General features: G+C 49.6%; 2 pseudogenes; one reads left to right on the top strand and one right to left on the bottom strand.

Moving 5' to 3' along the window:
• The window catches only part of LOC142188959 (uncharacterized), a 33,028-nt pseudogene extending 32,105 nt beyond the window's left edge, over nucleotides 1-923 (top strand).
• LOC142191103 (uncharacterized) overlaps nucleotides 1-21,688 on the bottom strand; it is a 602,426-nt pseudogene that overhangs the window by 553,562 nt on the left and 27,176 nt on the right.

Raw genomic sequence — 21,688 nt, 5'->3', positions numbered from 1 at the left:
CGTTGATTATGTTGATAATCTGTTTTTCCTTAGTCCTAACAGCAGCACAATATGGGGTATGGGGGGACAATACCCCAATGAGGGGACAAGAAACTGCGGGGCGGCGATGGCGGGACAAGAAACTGGGGCCACAGATGGGGGGGACAAGAAACTGGGGCCAGAGATGGGGGGGACAAGAAAATGCTGGGACAAAAAACTAAGGCCAGAGATGGGGGGACAAGAACCTGGAGGCACAGATGGGGGGACAAGAAACTGGCGGCAGAAATGGGGGGACACGAAACAAGGGGGAAGAGATGGGGGACAAGAAACTGCGGGCAGAGATAGGGGGACAAGGAACTGGCGGCAGAGATGGGGGGACCAGGGGTGAACCTGGAGTTTGTGCCGCCTGAGGTGGACGTCAGAAAGACGCCCCCCCCCCCCCCCGGAGCGGAAGGGGGCGGGGCCGAGTGGAGCGAGCGGCGTTAGCAGGCAGGGAGAGGACCTGCTCTCTGCCGGAGCGTGAGGGGCGGACGCTGGAGCAGCGCTGCGTACAGCAGGGCCACCCCAATCCACCGCTCACTTCCCGTGCCGGGCTGCCGACATAATGGCGCTAAGCCAGTCCAGGACAGTCTGTCCTGGACTGGCTTAGGTCGGCAAAAATGCCGCCAGCACCCCGGCATAGCGCCGCCTGAAGCGGTCGCTTCAGATTGCCTCATGGGAGGTGCGGCGCTGGTGACACCTGTAATTTGCTCGTGCCCACTGAGGAGGCCACTTTATTTATCAGAAGCCAGGACTATGGGATGAACAACGTCATTCCACTGATTCATATCCTGGAAAAGATCCCGGTAAATCTGGTTGATCAGGGGACTGGAGATGTGGCATCTACATCTCACGGTCACATGAGCCCTGTGAAAGCTGAACTGGAGGATGAGGAAGACATTTGAGCACAAGCAATATGTAGTGAAATTAAGGATTTTTCTACATAAGTGACAGGAGAGGAGGAGCAGGAACAGCCAGAAAAGCAAGAGGGAGATGAGGGAGACAGGGCAGATGACCCAGACACGCTGTGGCAATATGCAGTGGAAATTAATGCAGGGAGTCCCTCCGAGTCACTTGTGCAAATGGCCCCATGCATACTCACTTGCTTGCATAGTGACAGCTGAATTGTCACCATTTGGTAGGGGGATGACTACTAGCTCTCCACCATGTTAGCCCCTCGCTACCGGTCAAAAAAAGAGGGCTTGTTTTACACTCACTGATAGGAAGGACAAACTGAACTACAGTAGAGATATCCTATGTAGTAACATACCTCCCAACCTTCCCGATTTCCGCGGGACATTCACGATTTGGGTGACGTGTCCCGCGGTCCCGGTTGGAGTGAGGTATGTCACAATTTCAACACCGAGAACACATATGCGGCTGAAGCAAGGAGCTGTCACAATTCAGCTCCTTGCTTCGCCGCTGCACGAAGCCTACTGGCTGTGTAGACGCAATGTGATGATGTCACATCGCGTCTACAACTGAGTGAGAGAGAGAGGTGCGCAGAGAGGGGCAGGGGAACGAGGAGAAAGTAAGTGTAATGTGTACACTGAGGTGGAACGTGAAACTGGGGGCAGATGAAGGAGAGGACGGCATGACACTGGGGCAGAGATGTGGGGACATGAATCTGGGGGCAGAGATGGAGGGACATGAATCTGGGGGCAGAGATGGAGGGACATGAATCTGGGGGCAGAGATGGAGGGACATGAATCTGGGGGAAGAGATGGAGAGGACATGAATCTGGGGGCAGAGATGTGGAGACATGAATCTGGGGGCAGAGATGGGGGGACATGAATCTGGGGACAGAGATGGAGAGACATGAATCTGGGGGCAGAGATGGAGGGGACATGAATCTGGGGGCAGAGATGTGGGACATGAATCTGGGAGCAGAGATGTGGGGACATGAATCTGGGAGCAGAGATCTGGGGGCAGAGATGGGGGACATGAATCTGGGGGCAGAGATGTAGAGACATGAATCTGGGGGCAGAGATGAAGGGGACATGAATCTGGGGGCAGAGATGTGGAGACATGAATCTGGGGGCAGAGATGGAGGGGACATGAATCTGGGGGCAGAGATGGGGGGACATGAATCTGGGAGCAGAGATGTGGGGACATGAATCTGGGGGCAGAGATGGAGAGGATATGAATCTGGGGGCAGAGATGTGGAGACATGAATCTGGGGACAGAGATGTGGGGACATGAATCTGGGGGCAGAGATGGAGGGGCCATGAATCTGGGGGCAGAGATGGAGGGGCCATGAATCTGGGGGCAGAGATGGAGGGGACATGAATCTGGGGGCAGAGATGGGGGACATGAATCTGGGGACAGAGATGGAGGGGACATGAAACTGGGGGCAGAGATGGAGGAGGGACATGAAACTGGGGGCAGATGAAGGGTGTATATGAAACTGGGAAGAGATAGAGGAACATATAATTTACGTGTGACTGTAGGAGGATTATAATGTGTGCGGGCACATGGAAAATTAATGAGAATGGGCGGAGTCAACACAAAAGGGGACGGGGCTAAATTTGCTGTGGCATGCTACGCACGACGCACATTTTAGCCCTCTTTCGGTTCTTCAAAAGTTGGGAGGTATGCAGTCAGTTGGCTGTTGCCTATCTGCGCTATCATCCATCCTCTCGCAGGTCTGACGGGGAGGGCATGGGGCACTCACCTTGCACTGCCATGGCTGCTGTGGGGGGAAGGGGGGAGTAGGAGCAGTAACAGCTCCATTAGTTGCATCCTGATCCTAGATTTGCTGATGAGCAGCTTTTTTCACCCACATAGTGAAGGCATACTGGGCAGCCATACTGGATTTGTGGCTGCAACTTGCCGAGTTTGCCCTGGAAAAGCTGTCCTGCCCGGCCAGCAGTGTGGCATCAGAGCGGGTGTTTAGTGCGGCGGGGGCCATAGTTACCCAAAGGAGAACTCACCTGCCCACCCAAAATATGGAGAGGCTGACCTTTGTCAAGATGAATCAGGTGAGGATCAGCCAGGATTTCCACCACCAATGCCTGATGCATCAGATTAAATCATCCATTCTGCCTCAATCAAACTTTGACAAAAGAGATCGGTTTCTTCTGGCTACCTGTCTCCGCTACTATTCTGATGCTGCCAACCACCTGATGCCACACATCTAATGCCAAGTGCTCCTTCTTAGAGCCAACATTGTCAGTGGGTAATGTTTGTGCCACCCACTTCCCCACTTTATCACTGGGTCACTCTGTGGCTACCTAAGGCTGCTGGCACCTGCACATTATGTTACCGGGTCACTCTGTGGCCTCCTCATGCTGCTGCTACTTCCACATTATGTCACCCTGCCACGTTGTGGCCATCCAAACACTATGTCACTTCTCATGCTGTTCCCTCCCTCTCCACTCCATGACTGGGCCACTATTTTACCTTTTTGGTCTGCTTACATCATCATTTATTTGACCCTTCTTCTGATCTGTCAGAAGGAAGATAAAATGAGACGCACAACGGATCCTGTCTGTGTAACAGCTGTAAGGCCTTTATGGTCCCATCAGAATTGGCTTATGATTTAGTAGCCAAAAGCAGGAGTGGTTACAAAACACCGAAGACCTGAAAATATTCCATTCACGTGTCGTCTCTGTTTTTTTCTGTCCGCTGGGTCGGGGCTTTCCCCTAGGAACGCTAGACCTAGGAACCTTTCTCAGGTTCCTCCGGTCCGCCGTCTAACAGGGTCCGCCGCACATGTGCAGTGCGCGGGTCTCGCGGCAGATGGGAAGAGAACAACCCCTAGACACGAGCATTGCACGGTAGTTCGGGAGGGGGGTCCCCCGGTCCTGGGGACCATACCTGGGTCAGATCCCCCTCCCCCTGTCTTCTCCCCTCCCCTTTTTTTCATGAGATTCTGGCTCCGTTGTAGCCCCTACCCCTTGGGCGGGGCTCCGGGCAAAACCCCGCCCCCTGGCCTATTTAAGTCCCCTTAGAGCTTCAGTTAGTGCTTGTCGCTCCGGTTGCAAGCACATCAGTTGGTGAAGCTCCCTGGTCAATTTCTGTGCTGGAGAACTGTCTTCATTGACTAAGGTTTGGGGGAGGGAGGTTGGAGAGTTGCATCTCTGAGTGCAGTAAGTAGTTAGTGTATCCTTTCTTCCTCCTTAGAATGTCTTCTTCTTCCTCCACTGTTCTGCCTAGAAGGAAGGCTACTTCCAAAAGGAAGCATCTGGCGTGTGCTTCTTGTAGAGTGCCGCTGCCTGATGACTCCCAATATCGCTTCTGTCAGGGGTGCAGGGCCCCCTCTGTTGAAACAACTCCCATGCGAGAGATGGTGTCCTGGGTGAAGGGGTACGTCCAGGACTCAATGAAAAGAATGGAAGCCGTCTCCCTGGCCAAGAGGCCACGGCTGGATTGCGAATTGTCCCTGCCGCCTCTGGAAAAGCTGCGCCTCAGGGATGTGGAGTCGTCTTCTAGTACGGAGAAGGAGATTTTTCCCCTGGACAAAATGTCCAGAGTATTCAAGACCCTAAGAATCAGAGACCGGGAAGGCGGGGAAGGCTCTAGCCGTAGGTCTCGTACCTTCAGGCCCTCTTCGGAGATGCTCCGCCTGATGGAGGGCGAATGGAGGCACCCGGAGAGATCCTTTGCGCCATCCACACGCTTCAAGGCACTTTTTCCCGTCTCTGAGAGTCAACTAAAGGCGTGGGGTCCCCCGCCAAAAGTGGACGTCGCCGTGGCCAAGTTATCAAGGCGCTCCATCCTTCCATCAGAGGACGGCTCGGGCCTCAGGGACCCCATGGATCGCCGAGTCGAAGGATCTTTGAGGTGTGTATATTCGTCCGCCTCTGCCCAGGCCTCTTTGGGCATGGTCGCGAATGAGGTAGCAACTGGCTTACGCGCAGAACTGTCATCCCTGGCCAAGGACATCGATTCCGGCGTGGATCGTGATGATCTCCTCGCGGCAGTGTCCGACATCACGCTGTTGGTGGATCACCTGACAGAAGCTACCCATTTTCATACCCATCTGGCGGCTAGATCCATGGCACTGGCTACTCCTAGTATATCTAGTATATCTTCTCTTCTCAGCTTATCTGTGTCTACGTCTGTAACATATTACTCTGTATTATCCTGTATCTGTATTACTATGCTGCTGTAACACGCTGAAATTTCCCCAAGGTGGGACTATTAAAGGATTATCTTATCTTATCTTACTGTGGCTCGCCGACCCCTATGGCTGAAGCCCTGGAAGGCTGACCTTACTTCCAAAAATAGCCTTTGTGGTCTCCCCTTTGAGCCCGGACGGCTGTTCGGAAGGGAGCTCGACCACATCATGGAAGGCTGGGCCGACTCTAAGAGCAAGAACCTGCCACAGCCCCTTGAAGGTCGGAGTACCTCCTTTCGAGGAAGAGGCACTCGAAGAGGCACCAGAGGCCAGCGGCGATCCGGGAAAGGAAGAGGTCGGGGCTCATCTCGTGGCCGTAAGAATGCCCCCTTCTAATTCCCTCTCAGTACACCCCCCCTTCCTACTCCCCCCCCCCCTCCCCTGGGGTGGGCGGTCGTCTTTCCCACTATGTGGAGGCCTGGCGGCAGAATATTCGGGACCCCTGGGTCATCCAGATGATCCAGGAAGGTTATAAAATTAATTTTGTTTCCCAGCCGCCAGAGAAGATGGTAAGAACCCGCCCTCTTCAGGGCCCCAAACAACTTCATCTGGAGAGATTGATTCAGGAGTACGTGGACAAGGCCGCGCTAGAGATGGTTCCTCGCGCAGAACAAGGCACAGGCGTCTACTCTCCAGTCTTCTTGGTCCCCAAGCCATCAGGCGAGTGGCGTATGATCATCGATCTCAGGTATCTGAATCACTTCATCCGCAGGCTGCGGTTTCGCATGGAAACCATAAGGTCAGTACTACCTTTCATGCACCCTGGAGATCACTTCGTCACTCTGGACCTGAAGGACGCCTACCTCCACGTACCCATCTTTCTGGCACACCGAAATTTCCTAAGGATTGCCGTAGACATACAGGGGAAAGAGGCGCACTTCCAGTTCGCAGCCCTCCCGTTCGGCATATCCTCCGCCCCCCACACCTTCACAAAGGTCATAGCTCCGGTCGCTGCCGCCCTGCGCCTTCAAGGCATATTCATAGTCCCGTACCTGGACGACTGGCTTCTGAAGGCTCATTCAAAGGAGGTTCTTACCACGCAGGTGCAGACCGTCGTAGCTCTACTAGACAAGCTGGGGTGGCTGGTAAACTGGCAGAAGTCAGTGATGGTGCCATCAACACGAGTTCAGTTCCTGGGACTTATTCTAGACTCTCTCAACATGACGGTCTCTCTACCCTCTCCTCGCAAAAGGAAAATTGCTCGGGCGGCACATCATTTGTCTTCCACACGGAAGGTCACCATCAGGACGGCGATGAAGGTCCTCGGATTGATGTCCGCTGCCCTAGATGCAGTTCCTTGGGCCCTATGGCATATGCACCCTCTACAGAACGAGATCTTGAGAGTCTGGAATCACAGTCCTTCAGGTTTACAGAAGCCAATCCAGTTAACCATCAGCACCCGGCAAACCTTGCCCTGGTGGACCCATCTGCGAGATGGGAAGTCCTCGGTCCAGCCCGCCTGGACCCTGTTGACTACAGATGCCTCCCTCACAGGCTGGGGAGCTCATCTGGGGGAGACCCCGGTTCAAGGTACATGGAATCAGCGGGAGAGGACGCACTCATCCAACTGGCGCGAGCTTACCGCAGTTCATCGAGCCCTTCTGTCATTTGCACCACTTCTACGAGGGAAAGCGGTCAAAGTAAGATCAGACAATCTGACGACAGTCCACTATATCAACAAGCAGGGAGGAACCAGGTCCCCCTCGCTCATGCAAGTCACCAACCTGATCTTCTCCTGGGCAGAACAAAACCTCTCCCAGCTGGCCGCGGTACACATCCAGGGCCGCCTGAACATCCTAGCGGATCAACTCAGCAGAGGCCGGCCGACCGCAGGCGAATGGTCCCTGAACCAGGACATCTTCCACTACCTGACCAGGAGGTGGGGTCTCCCCGAGGTGGATCTGATGGCCACCCAACACAATGCCAAAGTAGAAAGGTTTTGCTCCCTGTACCGGGAAGACAACCCTTTGGCTGTGGATGCCCTGTCAATACCATGGAGGTTCGAACTGGCATACGTGTTCCCTCCCATCCCGATGATACCGAAGGTATTGGCGAAACTCAGGCAGGACCAGACTTCGGCAATAGTGATCATGCCGTTCTGGCCAAAAAGGGCATGGTTCACCGACCTTATCCTTATGAGTCGGGGGAACTACTGGAGGCTTCCACCAGTCAGGAACCTGGTGTCACTGAACAGTCGGCCGTGCCTGGGCCTAGACAAATTCAACCTCACTGCCTGGAGGCTAACCGCGCCATACGCGCAGACAGAGGATTGTCCCAGGGAGTGCTAAGTACCTTAGCCCATTCAAGAGCAGAGGCAACCAATCAGAGCTACCAAAGGATCGCCCGGATATTCCGAGATTGGTGTACAGGCAGCCACCGCGATCCAGAGAGAGATGCAGTCCTAGAGTTCTTACAGAACGGCTTGGAGAGAGGACTAGCACCTGCCACCCTCAAGGTTCAAGTGTCAGCTCTATCTGCTCTCCTGGAGACACGGTTATCACAAGATCCTCTTGTCAAACAGTTCCTTAGGGGGGCTGCCAGGCTCCGCCCCCAGGTACGGCCCCCTGTCCCCAGGTGGGACCTGGCCGCGGTTCTACAAGGGCTATGTGCGCCCCCCTTCGAACCATTATCTGAAGTGGACTGGAAGTACCTGTCATTTAAAGTGACCTTTCTGTTGGCAATAACCTCCGCCAAGAGGGTTGGCGAATTGCAGGCTCTAGCAGCCTCCGAACCTTTCATAACTTTCTTTCCTTACAGAGTACAGCTAAGGTTCGTCCCAGGATTCTTGCCGAAGGTACCCACACTTCAGAACACCAATCAAGTGATCACCCTACCGGGCTTCTTTCCCTCCCCTGCCACTGAGCAGGAGGAGAAGCTACACACACTGGATCTGGTAAGAGCACTACGTATCTACCTGGATCGTACAGCACCGTTCCGAAGATCAGAGAATCTTCTGGTTAATGTGTTTGGCCACAATAGAGGCGCTAAAGCATCAAAGGTAACCCTGTCTAGATGGATCAGAGAAGCTATCAGCTGTTCCCTACGGGCTCAGAATCTTCCTGTTCCAGATTTCCTACGAGCCCATGCCACCCGATCAGTGGCGACATCATGGGCAGAGACACGGTTCCTCTCTCTAGAGCAGATATGTGCTGCAGCCTCTTGGAGCTCACAGCTGACTTTTGCCAAACACTACAGATTGGACTGGCGTACGGCCGATGCTACAGCATTTGGGCACTCCGTCTTGGCATCAGCCTGCCAGGAGGTCCCGCCCTAGGGGAGATAATACTTGCTAAATCCCCAGTTGTGCTGCTGTTGGGCGTAGGGGGAAAGAAAGATTATGAATGATAATCTGTTTTCCCTTAGCCCAAACAGCAGCACAAGGCTCCCTCCCTAAGAGGTGCTATTGTACAGATTTTGTGTATGTGTGTGTAGCTCTTGGCATAGATTGCTCTGTATATCATACTTGTTACTAACACAAGGGAGGAGCAGGTCTTCCGGCCTCTTATAGAGGTCAAAAGCTGTTAGGTAATTAAAAATTCCACCTGTCCTAACAGCTCATAGGGGCAGGAATACCCCAGTTGTGCTGCTGTTTGGGCTAAGGGAAAACAGATTATCATTCATAATCTTTCTTTCTCCTCAGAGTACAGTTAAGGTTCCTCCCTGGATTCAATATTAAGGTGTCCTCCCGGGCTGATATCAATCAGGTAGTCTCTTTACCAATTTTCATCCCGCTCCACTCTTTAGACTTAGTGAGATGTCTACAAGTCTATCTCCAACGCACAAGATCCTTGAGAAGGTCGGAGAACCTTCTACTCAACATCTATGGAAGGAACAAAGGTTTCAAGACATCCGAAACTTTGTTGTCCAAATAGATAAAAGATGTGATTAGAGTCGCTTTTTCTTCTCAGGAGTTAACTCCCCCTGAGTTTGTCTAAGCCCATTCAACCAGGGTTGTCTCTTCCTTTTGGGTAGAAAATCGATCTATTCCTCTTGAGCAAATCTGTGTTGCTGCGTTTTTGGGCTCCTAGCTAAGCTTTGTAAGACATTGTAGGTTATTGTGCTGCCATTAGGTCGTAAGGGAATTGTTGATTATGTTATTAATCTGTTTACACTTAGTCCTAGCAGCAGCACAAGTGTCCCCCCTTAGTAAATTATTGTTTTTTCTTAATAACCAATACAGTGGGAAAGGTCTCTTTTGGGGGGATATCACTTAATTATGCAAATTAAAACACAGGCAGAAATACCCCATATTGTGCTGCTGTTAGGACTAAGGGAATGGAAGTGTCAGGATACGGAGTCGCCGCGGTCTCCTTGCTGCGCGGCGTCTTCCTGGGAGACGTGTTAGGAGTTCTATTGGGTGTGCTTAGGTCATTAAGGGTTAATCTTTTCCTTGCCTTCAGTCTCCATGTCATTAGCCATCAGGTGTGTTTTTCTGCTGCTATTTAATCCCCACCCAGGCATGGATCCTTGCCAGCCATTCACTTTGTGTTTCCTGGTCTCCCTGCTCAGTCTGATTCCCTGTCTGTTTGTATTCCATATGTTTCTTGGTTTTTAGACCCGGCTTGTATTTTTGACTATCCCTTGTCTTTTGATTTGGTACCTTTATTATATCTCCTGGCTTGACCTCTTGCTCGTCTGACCTCGCCTTCTCTTCTGTGTCTTGCTGGGACTTGTGGTCCTCCCTGGTTCCATGCTGTTTAGTCTTTTGTTTTGCATTGCATTTACACTGTGCTTTCTGTTTAGGTGTGACCCCGTTGACTCCAGTCCCTAGGACTTTCAGGGCCTCCTCTCCCCTTATCCTAGCCGCCGGGATAGAAGCGTAAGGAGTCGTGGTAGGCGCACTTCAATTAGGAAGTGCATGGGTCTGCCTCATCTCAGATATTACAGCATAGTTATAGCTGCAGGGCCTGCGACCCCTTTTGTCATTAGTTGCACAGTGTTGCTTTCCCAGCTGTGTCACTTTGCACTGCCTGACCCTGACTCCAATCCTTACAGGAAGATTATGAATGATAATCTGTTTTCCCTTAGCCCAAACAGCAGCACAAATGGGGTATTCCTGCCCTGTGTACTATTAGGACAGGTGGAATTTTTAATTAGCTAACAGACTTCTTCCCCTATAAGAGGCCGGGAGACCTCCCCCTCCACGTGTTAGTCCAAAAGTATAACAAAAATAAAATACAATATATATTAATTCCATGCATAGTTAACAAAACCAAGGGAGGGATCCTTGTGCTGCTGTTTGGGCTAAGGGAAAACAGATTATCATTCATAATCTTCCATTCCCCCTACGCCCAACAGCAGCACAAATGGGGATTTAGCAAGTATAACATCCATTATGGTGGGGGGTCTTGGCAGACCAACTCCAAGACCGATTGCCCGAAGGCTACAGACCCTGATGTACGCCAGTCCAGCCTGTAGTGCCTGGCGAAGGTAAGGTGCGAACTCCAGGATGCGGCACCGCATATCTGCTCTAACGAGAGCGAACGTCTCTCCGCCCAAGAAGTTGATACTGCTCTGGTAGCGTGTGCCCGTACGAACTCTGGTACTGGAAGGTCCTGGGAGCGAAGCGAGCACGAGATGGCCTCTTTGATCCACCTAGACAAGGTGGTCTTGGATGCTTTAGCTCCTTTGTTATGGCCATAAACATTGACCAGCAGGTCTTCTGACCTTCGGAAAGGTTCTGTATGCTCCAAGTACATGCGAAGTGCTCTGACCAAATCCAACTTGTGCATCCTTTCCTCTATCTCAGAAGTAGGAGAGGGAAAAAAGGCTGGTAGAGAAATCACTTGATTTATGTTGGAGAAGGTGGGAACCTTTGGTAAGAAAGTTGGGACGAACCTTAACTGTACTCTGTCTGGAAAAAAAGAGAAGAAGGCCGACAAGGCCTGTAGTTCGCCAATCCTCTTGGCGGAGGTTATTGCCAGTAAAAAGGTTACCTTATAGGAAAGGTATCTCCATTCCACTTTAGACAAGGGTTCAAAGGGGGGATCACATAGCCCCTGTAGAACGGCAGCCAGGTCCCAAGAGGGAACCGGGGGATGGACCTGGGGGCGGAGCCTCAACGCCCCTCTGAGAAATTGCTTTATTAGAGGATCTTGAGACAATCTGGTCCCCAGAAGAGCGGAAAGGGCTGAAACCTGAACCTTCAGGGTGACCGGAGTTAACCTTCTTTCTAGACCATCTTGTAAAAACTCCAAGACCGATTCGATGGCAGAATCGCTGACTTGTTTCCTCGTACACCAGTGTTGATATATCCGGGAGATCCGCTGATAGCTCCGGTTAGTTGAATCCTCTCTAGAGTGGGCTAAAGTTCTTAGAACGCCCTAGGACAATCCTCTACCTCCGCATACGGTGCGGTCAACCTTCAGGCAGTGAGGTTGAACCTGTCCAGGCCCTGGCAGAACTGATTGTTTAGAGTTACCAGGTTTTGGACTGATGGAAGCCTTCAGTAGGTACCTCGACTCATTAGGATGAGGTGGGTAAACCATGCCCTTTTTGGCCAGAACGGCATGATCACTATTGCCGAAGTCTGGTCCTGCCTGAGTTTCGCCAATACCTTGGAAATCATGGGGATCGGAGGAAACACATATGCCAGGCTGAACCTCCAAGGTATTGACAGGGCATCCACCGCCAAAGCATTGTCTTGCGGTAGAGGGATCAATACTTCTCCACTGTGGCGTTGTATTGGGTGGCCATCAGATCCACCTCAGGGAGACCCCACATCTCGGTGAGATGGTGAAAGATGTCCGGATTCAGGGACCATTCGCCTGATGTCACCAGGCCTCTGCTGAGTTGATCCGCAAGGATATTCAGTTGACCTCGAATATGAACCGCTGACAGCTGGGATAGGTTCCTTTTGGCCCAGGAAAAAATCAAATCCGCTTCCTGCAGGAGAGAGGGGGACCTGGTTTCCCCATGCTTGTTGATGTAATGAACTGCTGTAAGGTTGTCCGTCCTCACTCTTACAGCTCTCCCCTGTAGGTGGGGTGCAAACGCTAGAAGTGCACGATATACTGCGGTAAGCTCGCGCCAATTGGACGATTGCGTTTTCTCCAGCTGGTTCCAGGTCCCTTGTGCCGGGGTCTCCCCTAGATGCGCTCCCCAGCCTGTGAGGGAGGCATCTGTAGTCAACAGGGTCCAGGAGGGCTGGACCGTGGACTTCCCATCTTGAAGATGAGACCACCAAACCAGTGATCGACGGGTTCTGATGGTTAACTGGATAGGCTTCTGTAGTCCAGAAGGACTGTGGTTCCAGACTCTCAGGATCTCGCATTGTAATGGGCACATATGCCATAGGGCCCACGGAACTGCCTCGATGGCTGCGGACATGAGACCTAGCACCTTCATGGCTGTCCTGATGGTAACCTTCATGGATAGGTGATGAGCGGCTCGACCAATCTTCGACCAATCTTCTCCTTCCGAGGAGGAGGCAGAGAGATCATCATGCTGAGAGAATCCAGAATAAACCCCAGGAACTGAATCCAGGTAGATGGAACCACTACTGACTTCTGCCAGTTTACTAGCCAGCCCAGCTCTTTTGGAAATGCCACGGTGGTCTCCAGCTGTGTGGCGAGGACCTCCTTTGACTGGGCTTTCAGGAGCCAATCGTCTAGATACGGGACTATGAAGATCCCTTGGAGGCGCAGGGTGGCTGTGACCGGAGCCACTACCTTTGTAAAGGTGTGGGGGGCCGAGGTTATGCCGAATGGGAGGGCCGTAAACTGAAAATGACGCATACTTCCGTCTAGGTATACCGCAATTCTCAGAAACTTCCTGTGTGGAGGATAAATGGGTACGTGGAGGTAAGCATCCCTTAGATCTAGGGTGACAAAGTAGTCTACGGTGTGTAGAAAAGGTAGGACCGATCTGATGGTTTCCATACGAAACCGTACCTTGTGGATGAATTGATTCAGATACCTGAGGTCGATAATCATGCACCATCCGCCTGATGAATTTGGTACCAGGAACACCGGAAAGTAGACGCCTTGACCATATTCTGAAGAGGGAACTGGTTCCAGCGCGGCTTTGTCCATGTACTCCTGGACGGACTTCTGTAGATGAAGTTGTCTGGCGCCCTGAAGAGGGCGGGTCCTCACATACTTCTCTGGTGGAAGAGAGGAAAAACTGATCCTGTACCCGTCTTGAACTACTTGGAGGACCCATTGATCTTGTATGAGACGGGACCAGGCGGAGGCGAATTGAGGCGACCGCCTACTAACGCAGGAGCGTGAGGTGGATGGGTGATATAGCCAGAAGGGTCTTCTTTTATCAGGGCCTCGAGAGGACCCCCGACCCTTGCCTCTGGACTCAGTGCCAGGGCGCCATTGTCCACGAGAGGATCCTCGGCCACAAAAGGATGACCTTTGACCACTCCTGGAGGGCTGAGGGAGGTTCTTACCTTTCGTATCCGAAAGACCCTCCATGATGCTGTCCAACTCTCTTCCAAATAGCCAACCAGGCTCGAAGGGTAAGGAGCAAAGATTGAATTTGGAGGTGTTGTCTGCTCTCCATGGCTTCAGCCATAACGGCCGCCTGGCCACAGTTGACAGGGCCATAGCCTTGGAGGCTAATCTCGTCTGATGAAAGGATGCTTCTGCCAGGAAGTCAACCATCAGAGATATATCAGACATTGAGGCCAGCAGGTCGTCACAATGTACCCCCGAATCTATATCTCTCTCCAATCGGGAGAGGTCAGTACGGAGTCTTGTTGCCACTTCATTGGTGGAAATCCCCACCGAGGCTTGAGCGGAGGCTGTAGAGTAAACCCGTCTCAGGGAACTTTCCACACGGCGGTCCAGGGGGTCCTGCAAGTTGGAGCCGTCCTCGGCCGAGGCCACGGTGCACCTGGACATCTTGGCAACCGCCATATCCACTTTAGGTGGAAATCCCCAATAGCCTCGTTGCGACTCTGAAATGGGGAAGAGAGTCTTAAATCGTTTAGACGGTTTAAATGCCCTCTCAGGCCGCCTCCATTTTACAAGCCAGGTCCTGCTCCGGGTCCTGGCCTTGAAGGACCTGGCCTTTCTGGACGAGCCCTCCTGGGACGAATGACCCTGGTCGCTAGACCCCACGGTTTTAAGTAACCTAGGCATCTTCTTGATAGGGAAGATTGATTTCTCGGGCTCTTCCACCTCTTCATCCGAGGATACCTGGTCAGTGATGCGCAGGTCCTCTAGGGGTGGCAACGATAGTCGGCAAGCCTCTATCCGGGGTCTTTTAGTCAAGTGTTAGAGATCTTACCCCACCAGCTGGAACCTCGGGTCCTCTACACCTACTTTTAAGTATGCAGCAAGGGATGCAACAGGAGCTTGCTAGGAGGTCCAGCAAGATGATGCAGCTTGTACACAAAAAGTGGACAAGCATGGAAGTGTGGGGTAAGGGAGCTTATAAAGCTCCTAGGTTGGAAGGGGAGGAGCAAAGGAACCTCTCCCCCGGACCACGCCCCCTTAACCCCCTCCTTACCGGAGGGGAAAGTAAATACAAACCTATTGCAAGGCTAAAGATAAATGTAGAGGGATCCCAGTCAGTGACCAGGACCCAGGAAGGGAGAACCAACTATTGACGTGCGCACTGCAGACAGAACGGTCCGGAGAGCCGCACAACGAGAAGTGCACTGCGCCTGTGTGGACACCCAGCCGACCGATCCGGAGTGCCGCGCAAGAGACTCGCATCACGCGTGTGCGGACTCTGGGAGCACCGATACAAGTGCTTCTACCCACCCGCCTGCTGGAAAAAAAGTTCCGAACCAGGGAGCTGCTCCCTCCCCCCAGCGAGCGAGCAGCCCAAGGAGGGAGAAGCCTCGGAAGGAGCGAAGCCCCACAGCGCGACTCCCAAAGGGAGAAACCAGCAGACAGGTAAGTACCTAGAACAAAAAAAAAAAAAAAAGTGGGGAGAGAGGCACCTCTCCCCCCCACCACCACCTGTCCTATCCACAGGACAGAAAAAAACACGTGGAGGGTGAGGTCTCCAGGCCTCTTATAGGGGAAGAAGTCTGTTGGCTAATTAAAAATTCCACCTGTCCTAATAGTACACAGGGGCAAGAATACCCCATTTGTGCAGCAGTTGGGCGTAGGGGGAAAACAGATTATCAACATAATCAACGACTGTCCGCTGGTTAGAGGGATCTCATGGACAGAGGAACTCTGAGACACCGACAGTCCTTTCTTCTCTGCTTGTTTGAGGAGGAGATGGTCGTCCACTTGCAAATGGTTACTGAGGTAAATGAACAAGAAACAAATCCAACAGTGGGGGTCGCCATACACATGTATTTTAATCATTAAGAAACATCCAATATTTGTGTGACGACCTCTTTCATATGTAACAGTGCATAGACCTGAAAATCTTTATCCTGCTAATTTTTTGATGTGCACATGAAGATGAGTTGTTAGAATTTGGCTTCTTCCTGGGTGATGTCTAAGGCTGGATTCACACTAACTATTCATTTTTCGGACTAGAAAACAACAGACTTTGTATATCCTTGTGTTTTTAAGTCTAGTGTACTGTCCTTTTTTATTTGTTGCATTCACAATCACCAAGCAAAATATCTGTCAAAAGAAGACAGCACAGAAATGACGTCCAAGTCCCTTAGAATGCCTGAGACGAGAAGAGAAATGAGGAAAAAAATAACATGACATTCCATCCATTGATAAGATTTTCATGGACGGAGAGACATTGAGAAAAAAATCCCATCATGCACTATTTTTTCACACTACTTTTCTGTCCATGTGCTATTTATGAAAAATATCAACATCACAAGGACTCATTGTAGTCAATGGAGCCATTCACACGTGTTGTTTTTTTATGGATGGAGGGACATTGAGGATAATAATCAAAGAAATGTGAAAAGACCACATTCAGAGCATGTATATGGCTTCTATCCTGTGTGAGTTCTTTGATGTTTAACAAGATCTGAGTTACGAATATAACATTTCCCACATTCTGAACATGAATATGGCTTCTCCTTTGCATGATTTTTTTGATGTAAAGCAAGAGTTGATCTATGTGCAAAACATTTGTCACATTCAGAACATGCAAATGGTTTCTCCCCAGTGTGAATTATTTTATGTTTAACAAGATTTGATTTACATCTAAAACACCTACCACATTCAGAACATGAATATGGCTTCTCTCCTGTGTGAATCCTCTGATGTTCAACAAGAGTTGATTTATGAAAAAAACTTTTCCCACATTCTGAACATGAATATGGCTTCTCTCCTGTGTGAATTATTTTATGTTTAACAAGACTTGACATATCTGTAAAACATTTCCCGCATTCAGAACATGAATATGGCTTCTCTCCTGTGTGAGTTCTGTTATGTCTAACAAGATCTGAGTTACGAATAAAACATTTCCCACATTTTGAACAGGAATATGGCTTCTCTCCTGTGTGAGTTCTTTGATGTTTAACAAGATCTGAGTTACAAGTATAACAATTCCCACATTCAGAACATGAATATGGCATCTCTCCTGTGTGAGTTATTTTATGTTTAGCAAGAACTGATTTATCTGCAAAACATTTCCCACATTCTGAACAGGGATATGGCTCCTCCCCTGTGTGAGTTCTTTGATGTTTAATAAGATCTGAGTTACGAGTATAACAATTCCCACATTCAGAACATGAATATGGTTTCTCTCCTGTGTGAGTTCTTTGATGTCTAACAAGATCTGACTTATGAGTAAAACATTTTCCACATTCTGAACATGAATATGGCTTCTCTCCTGTGTGATTTCTTTGATGTCTAACAAGATCTGAGTTACGAATATAACAATTCCCACATTCTGAACATGAATATGGCTTCTCTCCTATGTGAGTTCTTTGATGTATAGCAAGGGCTGAGGGTATATGTGGGGTAATGACATGTTCTTCATATGGATCTTGTTTGATACCAGGATCCTCTGCTGTATAATCTGTAGATATCAGATGTCCCTCTGAGCTCCTGGTACAGTCATCTGTGATAAATAAAAAGGATTTTACTATTTTTTTAAATAATTTCAAAAACCAATTCTATTGATATTTTATAGAGTCCAAATATTTCTTTACTAGCTTTATCTGGGCGTCGAAGCCCCCGTGAATTGCGAAAAGTACTCTCGTTAGGCCTGAACGGAGAGGGAGTTTGGTGGTTCGGGATTGCTCTAGCTACTTCCTGGCTTCAGTCATAGCTCGAATTCTTGACTGGCACCACTCAGTGAGCTCTAAACTCTGGGTGGCCCTGGAGAGGTCTCTGAGCCTACTCCCTCTCATTGCTCTCCCATGGCTTCATAAGTGTTGATTGGTCAGACAGTAAAACTAATATGCTTCCTTTTGTCGCTTACCAGACAATCGGATCTTGCTGACTACGGTGCTGTGTAGAGACTCTTCCGAAATAATATGATCTTGGGCAACCCGGACTTCCCTTCCGCTCTTCACTCCTCTTTTCTCTTCCACACTGTGTGTCAACCTGCCTTTAAACTCCATTGCGTTATGTCGGCCTCCTTCCTTCTCCCTCGATCTGAGCTACTCACTACGACCCCGAGACCCTGGACTCTATTGCCTCTCACTGGCAGTTCACCCAGCTTTTCCATTCTTACACTGCTCTTAAAGAGGACCTTTCACCATATCCGGGCACATGCAGTGTTATATATACTGCCAGAAAGCTGACAGTGCACTGAATTCAGCACACTGTCGGCTTTCCCGATCTGTGCCCGGTGTGAAGAGCTTACGGCCCGGTACCGTAGATCTTCTATGGTCAGAAGGGCGTTTCTGACCATTAGCCAGGAACGTCCTTCTGCCTCGTGGCGCCAATCGCGCTGTGCTGTGGAGCGGGGAGGAACGCCCCCTCCCTCTGCTCACACAGCTCGTCCATAGACGAGCATTATCAGGAGAGGGAGGGGGCGTTCCTCCCTGCTCCACAGTACAGCGCGATTGGCGCCGCGAGGCAGAAGGACGTTCCTGGCTAATGGTCAGAAACGCCCTTCTGACCATAGAAGATCTACGGTACCGGGCCGTAAGCTCTTCACACCGGGCACAGATCGGGAAAGCCGACAGTGTGCGGAATTCAGCGCACTGTCAGCTTTCTGGCAGTATATAACACTGCCTGTGCCCGGATATGGTGAAAGGTCCTCTTTAAGACATCTCATAATCTTCATAGGACGTTGTTGCTTTTTGAGTGTTTTTGCCTTTCACCTAGTGATCCGACCCATACCGTCTCACTTATTTGTGGCACGCTTATAAAGGATTGAGTCAACAGTCTATCAGTATTTATGTTATAGTTGGGAAAGGGAATTGGGGGTCTCGTTCTCACCAGATGTGTGGTCTTCAGCTTTCCAAGCATGTTAAAAGTTCTCTATATCTTGTTCACTCTTATGCCTTTTTTGATCAGACACAAAGTAAGGTAAAGGACACAACGCGGGGGTAGGAATTACACGAGGGATTATCTTATCTCTTGCACCTGAGAAAGGGCCGGTTAAGGCTCGAAACGCGTCGTGCTGATATTTATTTCAATAAACGTCTCTGAATTTTGGAAATCTGCTCTGTCATGCCCTTCCCATACCAGTGAGCGTGGTTCTATTGAATAGGACCATTGGTCCCAATTGTTTTTGTCTAGCCTTTTGATCAGATGTCCGTCTTATCATTCAGACGGTCACTTAAATTACTTTACATGATGACTCTGCTCCTCTCTAACTTTAAGTTTAAGAAGCACACCCACAAGTTATTAGGTTTCCTGTTAAAAGCGCTAAGATCAGATATTCCTAGACTGTGGAGATCCCAACGCCTCATTCTCTGCTGTTTTGCCTACGGCTCTACTGTGATATAGTTGTTTTCCTCCTCCTGCCCACATTCCTCCCTGCACCTCAACCTGACATTTCTTGTTTTAAATCGAACAGCAGTTTATTTCATTCTCCCCACTGAAAACTCAAACAGCTCAATCAATTCCGGTCAATCTACTATATCTAACGTGTCCGGCCACCATGGAGGAGGACAATCACCTGCAATAGCTCTTGGATCTATGAGCTCTTTTTCTCAACTGCACATGTATCTGTTATCAGTGGAGAGAGGAATAAACCGCAGCAAGAAATGTCTAGTGGTAGCTTTTATCCAAGGAGACAGCAGGTGATGAAGAAGTTGTCCTCATTCACATAGACATATTTCATTATCCTTGTTCCAATGGTATTTCTACATCATATTATAAATGTGCAGCGTGTTATCACCTATAGCAGTATCACATTTATATTCATGTATTACTTGTATTCAGCTGAATGTGGGAATAGACAGCTGAAAAATCAGGAATCTGTGACTATTCTGTGGTATATTCAGTGGTGACTCCTCACCTGGGTGGTTCCCTGTAGGAATGTCCTCCTCACACTCCTCATCACCACTCACATAGGGATCTTCTATCTTTACGTCTATAGCATTAATATTGTTCAGCTCTTTATCCTGATGGAAAGTATATCAAACAAATAAAGTAAGTCAGTAGAAAATTCTAGATGAAGCAAAAGATTAATCTGAGACAAATATAGAGGACAGTTCAAGGAGAACCTCAAAAACATCCTATAAATGTATATTCAGGAGGACAAGATATAGATCAGGGAGAGCAGATCAGATTCTACCAGATACATCCGGGGTTGTTTGTCTCAGGGGAAATAAAGGATCAGATCGGTAGAAATACAACCTGATGGTTCCTTATTCCAACCAGCAGTCTCCATAGCCAGAAAATTGTGAGAAGATCCAGACAACATGTAATGTCTATGGTCAGCTTTATCCTCCATCTCCACCTCTCATTACACAAGTATAAACCATCTAATACTGCTGGAGAACCCAAGACTGACCACAAGGACTTCACAGCCCGTCTACACATCATAGGGAATATCTCCATCTACCTGATCATCCTGTGGAAGAAGAGGACTGGGACATCTCTCCGGTGTTGTCCTCTTACTGGATCTACCTGTAGGAAACACAGACAGGGACTGAATTCATTCTGTACATACAAATAATGGAAGTCCATGTGTATATAGTCATGTCTATTACCTGCTGATGTGAGGGGCTGGTGGTCCTCCATCATCACCTCCTTGTACAGATCCTTGTGTCCTTCTAAATACTCCCACTCCTCCATGGAGAAATAGACAACGACATCCTGACACCTTATAGGAACCTGACAACACAATGATACAGTCATCACCCCGACCCCTCCAGGTACTGTATAATGTCCCAGCATTCCCAGCAGTGTCACCTCTCCAGTCAGCAGCTCCAGCATCTTGTTGGTGAGTTCTAGGATCTTCTGTCCATTGATCTCCTCCTGTATCAGGGGGTGAGGTGGAGTCTCTGGGATTGGGCTCTGGGTTCCTTTATACACAGGAGCCTGACAGCGCCCACTAGAGGTCTTCTTCACTACTGTGTAATCCTGGTTATGGGGAGACACATTAATAAATCTCACTACATACATGTCCAGAGTCCATCACCTCTCCAGTCATATCATCTGTTATTACTATAGATAAGAATGATGTCATGATGACATCATCAGAATCTCTCACCTCTCCAGTAAGCTGGTAGATGATCTCTAGGGTGAGATTTAATAAACTTTCCGCCATCTTGTTCCTGTCTCTTTCCATCCTTGATGGATCAATCAGGAATATTCTCTTATATAGAAAATACTGAGAGGATTCTATATTGTAGGAACCTGAATGGAGAGAAGATGAGATGATGTAATCACTACACGGAATCCCATGGAATAAATAGGATTAGTAGGGAGTATAAGGGGGGCTCCCGCTTCAGTCGCTAGTATGTGAAGATACATGGCACATTCCTCCTCAGTATCAGACTCTTCTCCTCCACTAACCTGTAATGTAGAACGAGCGCCCTACACCGGGGAGACAAACCTAGGCTGGTACAGGACATGTATATGGAGCGGTGTCTGCTGAGGGGTGAGAAGAAGGAGACCAGGATACTGATGGGGATACATTTGGGGTATATTCGGTAGTCGGTGGAGCACAGAATACAATCTACATTACATATCATTTGTTGTAGTTTCTGATTTGATTTCTTTCAGTTTCTGGTGTAAATTCTAGTAAACTTGTCAGACTGTAGGTGACCCCGCATATCGCACTTAGGGTCACTGTGCTTGCTGTTGCTCGGCCTCCTGACTGCTATAGCGACCCCTCGGACCCTGTGATCTTATCGAGGGGGATCTGAGGGGTGGGGGAGGGGCGATCTTGTCTCCAGACTCCCCGGACGACATGATGAATAGCGATCCCGGTATGTGAGGGATTAATCCTCTGGAGTCGGAGTATCTTTCCTCTCCGGTGACCAGTCCCAGGTATCGGCTGTATAATACGGCTCCTGTGCTGCCACATTACAGCCATGTACTATTACAGCGCTGAGCATTAACTACACGGCCAGCGCAACGTAATAGTACGGCACCGAGCAGGAAGGGGTTAAAGCAGCCGAGTCCTGAGACAACGAGAATGGCCGGAATACACGAAATATCCAAGAAAATACTGACATTGTCCGGAGAGTTTCTCTAATTCTAATGTAACTGGGATGACGTCCTAGAATTGTCTGGTCTGAAAGGGGTT

This window comes from Leptodactylus fuscus, chromosome 1 (assembly GCF_031893055.1).
Source record: "Leptodactylus fuscus isolate aLepFus1 chromosome 1, aLepFus1.hap2, whole genome shotgun sequence".
NCBI classification, from domain to species: Eukaryota; Metazoa; Chordata; class Amphibia; order Anura; family Leptodactylidae; genus Leptodactylus; species Leptodactylus fuscus.
Note: the sequence above shows the minus strand (reverse complement) of the source record. Positions and strands in the feature narration are given on the sequence as shown.